This window comes from Manis pentadactyla, chromosome 4, assembly GCF_030020395.1.
Source record: "Manis pentadactyla isolate mManPen7 chromosome 4, mManPen7.hap1, whole genome shotgun sequence".
Lineage (NCBI taxonomy): Eukaryota > Metazoa > Chordata > Mammalia > Pholidota > Manidae > Manis > Manis pentadactyla.
This window is the reverse complement of record NC_080022.1, coordinates 19,355,077-19,366,984: the sequence shown is the minus strand read 5'-3', so window position 1 is coordinate 19,366,984 and position 11,908 is coordinate 19,355,077. Positions and strand designations below refer to the sequence as shown.

Genomic DNA, 11,908 nt, shown 5'->3' with positions numbered 1-11,908 from the left:
CATTTTCAAACATTTGAATGGGGTGTACATGAGAAATCCTTAATGCAGAATATATGTAATGGCATCATACAAATCTCGCTTATCTCACAATTCTCACCATCTCATAGAACAATGTCTAACATATAACAGTTAAGAATTGGCACCATGCTACTTGCATATTATGCCTAGACTCCATTTACACATGTAAGAGCAAAATCCATTGTTTAACTTTCAGAATGTTCCTCAGCCATCACACGCCACTAATGCAAGTGCTATGCTACAACTGGGAACACAAAGTGAAGCAAGAAAATGGATGCCCAGCATTTGCTGGGAAACAATACTTCCCTGTGCATTCATGCTCTCTGAGAGGAAGGATTTGACAAGTTAATTAATTTGTCCTTTCTCTTACCTAAGTGCGTTCCTCACTCTGTGTTCTCCATACTCCCACCAGTGGCTGTCTGCAGTGTCAGCAGACAGCTCAAACTTCCGTGGCATTTGGATGCAGCATTTTGTTACAAGCACACAGGGCCAGGGACGTGGAGAGGCATTTGTCTCTCTGGAGCTGGCATGAGAGCAGATGTTGGGGACTACAGATTATACTATTCAGCCCTGAGCACTGGGTCCTGAGTGACAAATGCCCATATGGTCTCTAATAAATGCCTTTTGGGGTGCTGTTGATATCAGGGGCCTTTTAAGGGCAGGGATCCCTCTCTCCAGTTCTAAGGGGCACTGAGCCATGACCAGGGAAGTGTTGTTTCACACCGAGTATCCCTGACTATAGGAACCTACTCTTTTATATTTGAGGAGGGAAATTCCCAGGGAAATGGAGATCGAGGGCTGAGCAGACCCGAAAGATGGGTGTTAGCACCATCGTCTCTCAAACCACTGTAGCATTGTAGCTAATACCATAGTGTTACTCTTGGATTATAACTGCCGCCTTCTCCCGGTCGTTGTCAGAGCCACCATTCCAGCACTGTGAATACTGGTGGCTTTTGCCACTCAGCGATCACTCATCTTTCTTCTATCAATCTTACCCTCACCTTGGCCACCTTTTTCATCCTTGTGCTCTCCAAAACAGGGTAACGACCTAGGCCTGAGTAAAAAAGCCTATCACATTTCTCTGGCTCCAGGGCTTCATTTAAAGATGGACATGTCAAAATATTGTAACAACTTGGTATGGTGATAGCTGGTACCTAGAATTATCATGTATATAAATGTTGAATCACTGTGTTGTACACCTGAAACTAATGTAATACTGTGTGTCAACTACCCTTCAATAAAAAATAATTATCGAGGAAAAAAAATAAAATAAAATAAAATAAAGATGGACATGTAACTCAGTTATAGCCAATGAGACTTTTGCTGGGACTGTTGAGACAGCTTCTCTCTCTTCCCTGCTGTGCAGGAACCTGGGAAGACAGAGCCCCAAGAGTCCAGTTTCCTGAAGACTGAGTCAGCAGAGAGGAAGCGGCAGTGAGAGTCAGAGACCCCGAGGAGAGCCTGTGTGTCTGCTCATGTCTACAGCAGACCTGCACATGGTCTTTACAGTCGGCAAGCCAATGTATTTCCTGTTGGCTTAACCCTGTTCAGTTGATTTTTCAGTCACCAACAATCAAAATAAATAGGAAGGAGACACATCATTTTCTCCAAAGCTATGGTCACAGTCATCACAGGGCCTGTAGCACTGAACATTGAAGCTGCCGTTTGCTCACCATCCTGACCCGCCTCCACACTCATTTCTCAAAAATGCTGACCAAAGATCCTCAGGTTTGTTGCAAAGCTGGCCTGGAAGAGCAGGAGAAATTCCCATAAGAAGTCAGGGGACCAAAGGTCTGGTTCCTGACTTTGACATGAACTCACCTTGGTCAGGAGCAAGTCACTTTCTCTCTTGAGCCTTAGAGTCTGATCTGAGGATTAGATCAGTGGTTCCCCAATGCTATTCTCTGGTGGATTCCAGTTGGCTATATAAAATTTCCCCGGGGAGCTTCTTAGCAAGACAGATGCCAGGCCTCTGGCCTCAGAAAATCTAGTTTAGTAGATCTGGGTGGAGTCAAGGAGGAAAAAAGATAACTCAGAGGCAGACTGATTTTATTGACTGGAGTGCCCTTACTAGAGATTATACACTTAATGTGTTATCCAGTGCAGCTGAAAGTACCTTGAACAGTTTGCTTGGTTGGTGGGTCAAAACTAAATGAGCTCTATTCAGTGAGGTTGAGATGCCAGCATTTTCCTGGTTATTGCATCTAACATTTAAGAAGACAGGAATATTGGAGATTTATCGCATGCTCCCTAATTCCACCAAGTACTTTCTGTAAGAGGGCTCAGAGGGTTGTTTCTTACCAAGGTGTTGAGAAAAGCATTAGTGGTAGCAATTTCAATATCCTTGAAAAATGTTATGGTGGGGCCTTTGTAGGTTAGGTAATATTGGAAGGTGAGCTCCCTGATTTCACTGAGGATGATGGGGCTTTAGAGGGGCAGAGGCCAAGTTGCAGGGCTGAAGTGGGGCCCTCACAGTAACGTGGAGAGGTGATCATTATAGTGCTTTGACTTGCAGGGACCTTTGAACAGAGTGTCCCCAGGAATGGAATAGATGAGCCGCTTATTAAATGTTATTGAATTATATGACAGAAAAGCCTCCATGTCTTTTGTCCAGAAGTCTAACTTGAATTGTCAAAAGTCTATCTCAGCCTTTTGGCTCATTTTCAGACCTAAGCTAGTTCACAGACCTGAAGTCCTGATTGAATAGGAGGCCAGGTCCCTTAAGGAAGGACCTTGTAGCACTGCCACAGGATTGTACAAGAAATCTTCCCCCACGGAGTGGGGAAGCGAAACTCCAGCCTTTTAGGAATTACTAGACATTGGTTTTGAACTGATGCTAATATCTAGAAACCCAAGATTCAACATGTCCAAAACAAAATTACTGATCTATCTCCTGTCTCCTCACATCTCTTCCAAGGTCTCACCTCAGTTGATCGTTCTCCATCTCAGCATCCTTCCAAAACCTTGAAGTAATCTTGGACATGTCTCTTTCTTTCACATTCCACATTGAATCCCTCAGCAACACCTGTTGGCTCTATTTTCATAATACATCCAGATGTAGGTCACTCTGTCCCACTCCACTGCTACACACTTGTCCAAACCGTCATCTCTTGCCTGGATTACTGCAAAAGCCTCTAAGTCTCCCTTCTCCTAACCTCACCCCTAATAGTTTATCTCAACCCACCAGCAACATCAATCCTTTAAAAACAGAAGTCAGTCACTGGAGAAAGACAAATACCATATGATTTCACTTATATGTGAGGTCTAAAATCAAAACAAAACAAAATGAACCAAACAACAGTAGACTCATAGACACTGAGACGTGACTGGTGGTTACCATGGGTGAGGGTGGGTGAAAGAGATTATGGGGATAAAGAGACACAAAATCTCAGTGATAATATAAATTAGTCATGGGGATGAAAATACAGCCTAGAGAATACAGTCAATAGTTCTGTAGCATTTTTCTATGTTGACAGTAAATACACTAGTTGGGGTGAGGATTTAATAATGTATATAACTGTTGAATCACTATGTTGTATACTTGAAGCTAGTGTAATATTGTATATCAGCTATACTTCAATACTAATACTAAAAAAGAAGTCAATCACGTCCACTTCTCTGCTCAAATCCCTGAAAAAGGCTCCCCATTTCACTCCAAGAAAGCCAAAGTCCTCAGTGGCTTGCAAGACTATGCACAGGCCCTGTTAGCTCTCAGGCCTTACTCAGACTCTCCCCCCTCTTTGACCTGGGTACTTCTGGCCTCCTTGCCAGTTCCTACAACACACTGACCCTGTCTACCACAGGGCCTTTGCCTCTCTGCCTGGAATGCATTTCCTTTAGCTCCCCACTGTGCGAACTCCTTCACTGCCTGTAAGACTTTGTTTAAATCCCACCCCAGTGAGACCTACCCCGACCACTTCAGTTCATAATTTCAGCCCCTTTCTGCAGGATTCCCAGTCCTCTTCACCCCACTCTACTTAATATTTGCAGCTTTTTAATTTTTTCAAAACTTACTACATTCTAACGTACTAAATAATTTATTAATCCTCATAAATATCTCCCCTGCTAGAATGTAAGTCCGATGAAGGCAGGGATCTTTGTTTTGATCTCTGATGTGTCCCAAGCACCTGGATCAGTGCCCTGTAGTTAGTGGGTACTCAATACCCTTGTTTCATGAATGGAGTTTGAAGAAACACTGGAGAGACTGTGGAGGGGGCTAGAGAGGCTCTCTTGAGAGGCTGGGTCTTGGGACCAGAGTGATACAAACTTCGGGTCCCAGAAGGCCTTCCAAAACCATACAATTTCCTTTTCTGGTTTCATGTTTCCGGTGAAACATGAGGGAACGTCTGCTGCAGGGTTCTAGGAAAGGTTTCCTTGTTCTCAAGGAGACAGGAAGAAATGGCCCTTTTCCTCCTCTAGATGACCTTCGATGCGATTCTCAGAACTATTCTGGTCATCTTGGGTCTGTGAGAAGAGCAAATTTTAATGGAAAAAGGTGGCAAGGGGGTGAGGCTGTGTGGATAATCTGGGTCCTTCACTTCTGATGCATCCTCAGGGAAGGGCTTACTGCCCCCATCTGGAGGCAGTGTGGTCAGCCGGCTGCCAGTGGCCGTCACCTTCTTCAGGGTCGCCTCAGCTGCTAAAAGCCCCTTTACCCGAGCTCTTGTCCTTCTTGGGGTGGCCCACATCTGGTAATTGAGGCAGGCTAGGATATAAAGGCCTGGCCGATTGGCCCAAAGTGGGACACTCTTGGGCAATACTGGCTCCAAATGACTGGCTGACTCTATGACCTTTATGTGGCACTGTGTTCCCAAAGGCAAGATTATAGGAGAACAGGAGAAAAGGGTGGAGGCGGGAGGGACCCCACTTACTATTACTCTAATAACCCACTGGAGACCCTGTGCTCCCCAGCCCTGCCCTCTGGGCTCTGCATGGCTAGAGGCCCTGGTGCTCAAAGGGGGCACACTTTTGCCCAAAAGAGTTGTACTGAATTAGAAGCTTCGTCTGCCTCCTGGGTGCTCCGAGCTCCTTGTATCCAGGGATGGGCAGTCAAGCAGAAAAGGGTCACGGTCCTGGCAGGGCTGTTTGATCCTGATTGTAAGTAGGAGTGTGGATGCTGTTGCCCAGCGGGGATGGGGACAAATGTGGTTCCTGTGTGATCTACTTGGGTGCTTCTTGGTACACTCTGGCCCAGTTGTAACTGTAAATGCGACTGGTCTGAGAAGGGCCTGGCAACCAGGGGCAGGCTCCTTGAAGACGAGGGTCTGGATCATGCCACCGTGTGAGCCACCAAGGCCAGCAGAGGTGGCCGCTGAGGGGGAGGGGCGTCTGAAATGGATGGATGGGGAGGGAGATGATGGGAATCTACTGCAGCCCCAGGCCCATCTGCAGTGGTGGGGCTGTCGTTCGTCCCAAGAACAGTCTTTTGTCCAGCCTCCCTCAGGAAGAGGGCAGTGGGCTCCTGAAGGAACTGCTCCTTGGATGTAGCTGGGGAAGCAGACTGGAGCAGCAGCAAGGTGTTTGTGGGAGACACCAACTTTCAAGAAAGGCCTGCAGCTGTCTCCCCCTTCAGGGTCAGCCTCAGTGGCTGAGACCCCCTTCACCCAAGGTCGCGCCCTTCCAGGGCAGCCTGTATCTGGTGACTGAAAATGGTGGGGTATAAAGGTCTGGCCATTCTAGCCTGAAGCAAGACACCGACTGCCAAGCCTCACTGCCCTGTGAGGGTTGTAGAGCGAGGCTGTGCCAGGCCTGCCGTGTAGCTCGGCTTCTTCCTCTGCCTGGGCTTGGTTCCTGCCCCTTCCTTCACAGGGGTTGTTACCTAATAAACACCTTGGACCCCAAGCTCTGTTTCAGCATCTGCTTTCAGGGAACTGAGCAATATAATACCCTCGGGACAGACCCGGTCAATTCCACCTCTTTCCCATTTCCCTTGGAGATCCCAGGCAGAGGTCCCAAGGCCGCCTGAAGGGCTTTCGAGCAGCTCCCCCAGCACATCTCTTTCTATTCTATTTGACTTCAGGCTCCCTTTCCCACCTTCTCCTTCCAACATTTGTTCTGCAAACAATATTAAGCACCCATGAGTTCCAGAGCCCTGATAATCTTGAAATGCCTTTGGGAGACAGTGAGAATAAAACTTTCTGCCAGAACGGGCCTGGACCCTGAGTTATCTGCTCCACTTGGCCTCCTGATGTTCCAACCATACTTAGAAAGGCCGTCCTTGCCAGCCCCAGGGATCAAAAAGAGAACAGTCACCAGGAGGTGGGAGCCTAGGCCCAGCGTTGTTTCCTGACGCACTGTGGGATCCATGGTCAAACTCTTCCTCCTTAGAGACTGCCCCAACAGGCCCCTGAGATTGGTGAGCTCGGTACTGTGAGGTGCAGGTCACAATGGTAATTTTGCTTTCAAATTATCCTACCCTACCCTACAATGTCTACAGGAAGCAAGTCCTGGAATTGAGGGGGTATAGCCACTCAGAATGGTTTACTGGGAGGGGTTTCCCCTAGGTACACCCGGGAAGCCCCAGCCTGATTGTATTCCAGGCTCATCCACCAGAGGGCAGGCTTCGCCATCCAAGAAGCCTTTCTGCTCCGCCTTCACCCAACGGCTGTTTTCCCAGCTTCAATACCCCACGGGTCCTCACCACCTTCCTGCCGCATCACTGTGCACTCCCTGGACGCCTGGGTGCTGCTCTTCCACCTGGTGGCCTCCCCGATGCTCAGTTACCTTGACGCTTGGTGCTTTGTAACACAAGTTAATCGGTAAGAGCAGTAATTCTTTCATTTATAGTCTTCCTTGTAGTTTATCATATGCGTTATTCTCATTTGGTTTGCAAAACAACTTGGACAAATAGTTTATTATTATGGTCACTCTTTAGAAGAGGTAACAGCCTCACAGAGGTGAAGTGGCTGCATTTGGTAAGGTCACAGGTTAAGTAATGGCAGGCTGCTCTCACTGACACCTATTGTGGCCAAAGATGATATTAAGGGGTAATTTATTTAATTCTTCAGAAATCAAGACACAGAAATATTGACAGTAGGGATAGACAAATAGATGACCGGAACATACGGAGCTTATTAGTTGTGTGGTTCAGCCTCCCATGTCCTTACTGAATTTTTGTTTATTTGATTTATCAATTACTAAGAGAGGCATGTTAAAATATCCCACTATGGGATAATGGTTTTGTCCATTTCTCTGTTGCATTTTGAGGCCCATTATTAAGTGCATGCCGATTTAGAAATGTTCTCTTTCTCTCTCTGATGAATTGAACTTTATCATTATATAGTGACCCTCTATTATCTCTAGTGAGGCTTTTTGCCTTAATATTGTTATTTCATCTTTTTTTCCTCTAGTATTTCTTTTTCTAAACTTTGTCAATGTGTTTGATGTTTTAGATCTGTCTTTTGTAAACAGAATGTTGCTGGATTTTGTTCTTTCATTTGGTCTGACCTCCTTTATCTTTGAACCGGAGAATTGAGCTCATTCATTGAGATTAATATATTTTTGCTTTTTCTCTCATTTGTAATGTGCATTATATTTGTTATACTTTCCCTCCCCTCCCTTTTTTTAAAAAACATTTTTGGGATTGATCCCCAAACTTCACCTCTGCTCATTTGGCAGTCATAGGCTGTGTCTCTCACCAGTTAGCCCAGCAATTCTAACCTAATGATTAGTCTGTCTACTGAGTTTTCAACTCCAATGAACATATTTTTTCACTTTCAGAAATTGTGTTTGGTTCTTTTTCAAATTTACTAGTTCCCACGTAGTATCAAGCTTCTCTTTTACTTCTTTAAACATATTAAACAAGGTTATTTTATGTTGTGTGTCTGGTGATTCCAGTATCTTTGAAGGTCTGTTTCTGCTGTCTCTAATTTCTACTTGTTCTCACTCACGGTATCTTGCTACCATTTGTGTTTTGTTATTTTTACCATGAGCTGTTCATATTGCCTAGAAATTTGTAGGAAGTATTTGAGGCCTGAGTTCCTTCAGAGACAATTTGCATTTATTTCTGTCAATAATGTGTTGGTACTATTAACCTGTACCACTTTCAATCAAGTTCTTTTCTTGAGGATTTTACGATTATATAAGCCATGTGATTTGACATCAGATTTCCTGAGAGCTAATTTGTAAGTTATGAATTCTTAAAGGAGATTTTGTTTTCCTCTTTTCCCAGGGCCAGAATTGATACAGGGATGTTTCATTTCTCCTCCCATCTGAGTACCAGCCAGCATTTATTTCCTATTGGCCCTTGTGCTGTAGTGATAACCCTTTGGGATGTCTATTAGCGTTCCCATCTTGGAAAGGCCCTGGGACTCATCTGTGTCCCATATATCCTACGCAGACATGAAAGGAGCCAGCAAGAGAAGGACCAGAGCCCATGGCCAGGGGACAACCAACCACCTCCAGCCACCTTGGGCTCATCTGTGGCTTAGCTTTCCAGTCCCTTTGGTGTCTATCCTTTTCCTTTCAATAGCCGCCCCATCTACCCTGCCCCCAGAGTTGTCCTGCAATGGTTCCTCATGTGACTAGAATAGTGGTTTGTAGTCTTTTGGACTTTTGCTAAATGTTATGAACTGTCTCCATGGAAAAATGCATGTACACATAAAATTTTGCTTATGATTCTAGCAGGTCCACTGTCAATCCTGGATGCCTTTGTTGCCCTGCCCTAGAGTAAGATACCTAATAATTATTTAATGCATTACGCCTTCTTTCTGTTTCTCAGAGACACAGCTAAGTTCTAACATGAGGTAGAAGTCTGCAGGTGAAGTAGGCCTTGAGTGTGGGGTGGGGTTCTGAAATGGGGCCTGTGCTCCTGGGTGTTTGGAGATAAGCAAATCTGAAAGCTACCGCACATTATGCATCACATTTTCTACCCATCTCACACTGTGACCAATTCTGTTTTTCAACTGCACTATTTTACCTTGTTTTCATGTACGAATTACTAATACAAGAAATATTAATGTGAGGGCCCTACCTACTGAAATTCTCATTGAACTAATATGTGATGGATCCCAGACAGCAGTTTAAATTAAAATTTTAACTAACATTAAATTAAAATTTAAATGGCTTTACTGAAGTATAATTGATATAAAATAAAATACACAGATTTAAGTACATCATTTGGTGAATTCTGATGCATGTATGAAACCCATGAATATGCGCGTCATCTCCCAAAGTCTCCTCAAGCTCGTTGTTCATGGGTCCTCCTACCGCCTTCCCAACTCCATCCCAGGTGGCCTCTGGTCTGCTTTCTCTCATATTTATTCTAGATTTTATTAACATAAAATGTAACCATACTGTTTGTACTTTTTTTTGGCTTGTTTTAAATATTTATTTTGGGGAGGGGATGCCCCACTTCTACTCAAGAGAAACGTTTTTACAGTCCAGAGGTCTTTTATGTTTTTACACCTCTCATGCCCGAACTCACAGGGAATGGGTTCCAGCAGCACAGGCTCCTTTCTACTGGTTCTTGCAAAGTGTGCTTCTCTGGGTGGAGCAGGCTGGCTGGCGCTTCAGCCGTGCCTGAGTTCCTTTCTCTTTGGCTTTTTTCTTTTTCTGATCGTTTTCTTTCACATGCTTCAGGAAGCTATCTGGGTCCTTAGAATGCATCATATATTCAATAGGTACATTAATTCTCTTGGCAAGAATCTTGCCCTTAACTTGTTTGTTTACAACAAGCCAGCAGCATGCTGGGTAACCTTGCAGACTCTTCTGGCTTCCTCTGGTAACACTTGTAGAGCATTCCATTTTGCCCAAAGTGCCCAGTATCACCTTGTAGATTCGTAGGTATGTGGCTGAAGGAACAACTCCATGTTTTCTAAAAGGCCTACAGAACATATAATAGGTGTCTCTCCTCCTTCCCTTTGTGTTGGCAATTTTGGTGAATTACTAAAAGAAGGTGGTTCTGGCTGAAAGGCCAGTATGTGCTTTCTGAGGAAGGGGCTGGCTTGTTTTGCATTATCATTGAAGATGCATTTATTGATAATTTGTACTTTTTAAATTGCTGAACACTGATAAGGGAGTTTAAGCCAACTACCGCACAGTCTGTGGGAATTTTCATCAAATTTGGAGAAATATTTTGACCATTATTTCTTCAGATATTTTCTTTGTCCCCAAAACTCTCCTCCTCTTCTGGGACTCCATTTGTACTTATATAGGCCACTTGATGTTTCACAGCTCTCTAACGTAGTGTTCATTCTTTCTAGTCTTTTTTCCCCTTTTTGCTTCATTTTGTTTAGCTTCAAGGTCTCTATCTTTTCTTCTGTAATGTCTAATTTCTGTGTATTATTTTTTATCTCTGTAATTATATTTTTCACCTCTCAAAGTTCACTTTGAAACATGTATTTATATTCTACATCTTCTCTCTTTACCATGTTCATGCTTTCCTCCACCTTCAAATATACATATGAAGTATATTTAACATCTTTGTATACTATTCTATCATTTGTGTTATTTCTGAGGTCTGTTTTTATTGGTTTTTCTCTTCATCATGGGTTGTATTTTCCTGCTTCTTTATATGCCTAATACTTATAAATTGGATGGCAGACACTGTGAATTTTACATTATTGAGGACTGGAATTTTTTGTTTTTTGAGTTTTGTTCTGGCACGTTATATTACTTAGAAAAAAATTTATCCTTTCAAGACTTACTTTTACACTTTGTTAGGCAGGTCTAAAATAGCCTTTGGTTTGGACCAAGTTGGCCTCGCTACTAATGTATGCATTTCTGTGAACGTTGGGTTACTTCTTTCCATTTTGACTAGTGGGAATATCAGGTATTCCTGGTGTGAGCTCTGAGGACTGTTCTGCCCAGTCATTTCAGAGGGTCTTTCCTGCTCTCAGGTAGTTCTGCACTGATCACAAGCATGTACCGATCAATGCTCAGCCTGTATCGTGAAGAAAACTCTCTGAAAATGTCTGGAGCTCTTTTTTTGGTTTAGTTGCCACTCTTTCTGATATTCTGAATTCTAACTGGCTTGGCCTCTTGAACTCTGAATTCTGTCTTCTCAATGCAGGCAAGTTGCTGGACGCAGTTTAGATATCCCTTCTTGTGTGGCAGCCTAAAGATTCTCTCCAGGAAGTAATCAAACGAGGCTTACCTCATTTGATTTCCTTCTCCCAGGGATCACTGTCCTGCACTGCTAGTTGTACAATGCCTGGCATTTCAATTGTTTAAGGCAGGAAGAGAAGTCTAGGCTCTGTTACTTCATAATGGCCAGAGCAGAATTCGTCAGTTCTGTTTCACTAATTTACCTCCCCAAGTGAAAATCCTAATGTGCAGCCAGAGTTGCCAACCACTGCGGTCTAATTCTATGCTTGTCATCAGAGTTTTAGCCGTTGTTGCCATGCTCTTCTCACTGCTACTGTCACCTCTCGAATCACCTGGTTAGCTAACACTCTCCCTGCCTTCTACCCAAAGTTAGGAGAAATGGCATGTTATTCTAGTATCTGGCACTTATTGGTACTCTCCAAATTTCCAGGCATGGCAGTCTGTGTCAGAGAGACAGCAGGCATTCTGAATTACTGTCACACTGTTAGCAAATAGAAAGAGGAAAAACTGAGCCAAGGGGTTGTTAGTTAAGAAGTAGACCTGTGCAGGGCAAAGAGCCAGGCAGGACATTATAGTAATGGAATATATTTTTCAAATAATTGTGGAAAAATATAAGCTAAATTAAATAGAAAAACTATTATCTATCAGGGATATAAATTAGCAATAAAAGCAGCTCAGAGTCATTCCCTTTGAGTCCTCCAAAGGGAGTGGGAAGCAATCATTTGTTGAGCGTGCCATGCATTTCTACATACATCATCTCACTTCATCTTCACAGTGCTCCAAGTCAGGTATCATTTCTATTTTATACACATGACAAACTGGATTTGAGAGGTTAGGGCACTCA

The 11,908-nt window shown here is 43.8% G+C and overlaps 1 protein-coding gene across 2 annotated transcripts in view; it reads right to left on the bottom strand.

Moving 5' to 3' along the window:
• The window catches only part of CNKSR1 (connector enhancer of kinase suppressor of Ras 1), a 59,311-nt gene that overhangs the window by 30,776 nt on the left and 16,627 nt on the right, over positions 1-11,908 (bottom strand). The window lies entirely within an intron of this gene.